Source organism: Hibiscus syriacus, unplaced genomic scaffold (genome assembly GCF_006381635.1).
Source record: "Hibiscus syriacus cultivar Baekdansim isolate YM2019G1 unplaced genomic scaffold, ASM638163v2 tig00110183_pilon, whole genome shotgun sequence".
NCBI classification, from domain to species: Eukaryota; Viridiplantae; Streptophyta; class Magnoliopsida; order Malvales; family Malvaceae; genus Hibiscus; species Hibiscus syriacus.
In genome coordinates this window covers 284,446-286,009 of record NW_024062614.1, presented here as the reverse complement: position 1 = coordinate 286,009, position 1,564 = coordinate 284,446, and the positions used below count along the sequence as shown (strand labels likewise).

Here is a 1,564-nt window from a genome sequence, read left to right as displayed (position 1 = left end):
GAAACTTTATTCCTTTATAACTTAAACCAAGTTGGGTGCTCTTCTATTATTTTGTTTTCTTTCTTGCTTTTGGGTCTGAAATTGTTGCCTTGAACACAGGTCAGGAGGTTTACAATAGGTTAAGACCGCTGAGTTATCGTGGGGCAGATGTCTTTATTATTGCATTTTCTCTCATCAGCAAGGCCAGTTATGAAAATGTCACCAAAAATGTCACCAGTTATGAAAATGGCTTCTCTTTTGAGATAATAATAATTTGGTGCAGTATATCTGTATTGCATTTCCCTGCAATTCATGTGTGTTTCTTTCTTTCCATTTCAGTGGATTCCTAAACTAAAGCATTACGCTCCTGGTGTTCCGATAATGCTTGTTGGAGCTAAGCTTGGTATGATTCTTAATCTCGGGATAGTGAGATTCTTATATACGATTTCAATCTCCAAGTGAATGAAATCATTCACAAATCAATAGAGTGCCCTTTTATACTAACGTTCATGTTTTCTACACTTTGCTGCTGCAGACCTTCGGGACGATGAGCAGTTCTTGGCAGACCATCCGGCTGCAGTGCCTATATCCACGGCTCAGGTACATATAAGCATTATTAATTGTTATTCTTTTTGGTGGAATATGTTTCAATTATTTGAATATCTGTGTTGCATTGCTTTGTGTTCTTGAGGGAGAGGAATTAAGGAAACAGATAGAGGCCCCTGCATACGTCAAATGTAGTTCGAAAACACAACAGTTTAAAATTTTCTCTAAACACAAATAAATATTTTTCAACCGAAGAATTGCGTGGAAGCGTCCCTATGAGATTTTCTGTGAATGCTCGACTGCAGAATGTGAAGTCAGTCTTTGATTCAGCGATCAAGGTAGTGCTGATGCCTCTGAAAAAAAATTGTAAGAAGAAAAAGTCGTATGGTGGCTGTTCAATATTATGATCAATAGAACATTCAAGTTTTACAAAGATGAACGCCAACTTCTTCTCACCGTCTTCTTTTTTTGGTCTAATTGAAGGAAGCAGTAAGCCCATCATGTATAAATTCTAGGGATTTCTTTGGAAGTATTACCAGGTGGTATGTTTCGTGTTTTAGTTATTTTTTTTAAAAATGATTTATGTGTAATTGATTACAAGCAATTGTTCCTTGTTAACCATGTAGTTGAACTCACTCATGTATCAATTTGATTACAGTTTCTTGCATTATTTTTAGAATGTAAGCAATTTTTTGTCTAATTGATTACAGTTTCTTGCATTATTTTTAGAATGTAAGCAATTTGATTAAAATATACGATATTATTTGTGTTTTTCTGTAGATTGCATCACGTGATTCCTAATATAGACTATAGACAATACTCTCTTCTATCTCTCTCTCTCTATATATAAGAGATGGGATTTGTTGATACATTGTAATTTTTTCTTTTAATTTTATATCTTCCTATAATTATTTGAAGGAAAAAACAGATGTATATAAGATTAAAATTAGAAAAAAAAATTGCACTTTAAAGCGTGAATGATTGTTGTTTTGAATGTTGCATGAATTTTTAGACAATCTGACACTAAAATTTAGGGTTA

General features: G+C 33.5%; 1 long non-coding RNA gene across 1 annotated transcript; it reads left to right on the top strand.

The window, feature by feature from the left end:
- The first annotated feature begins 335 nt into the window (after window positions 1–335).
- Window positions 336–736, top strand: LOC120217123. The gene is made up of 3 exons (XR_005525123.1): window positions 336–382; window positions 515–579; window positions 671–736. It is a non-coding gene; the product is annotated as an uncharacterized LOC120217123 (long non-coding RNA).
- The last annotated feature ends 828 nt before the right edge of the window (window positions 737–1,564 follow it).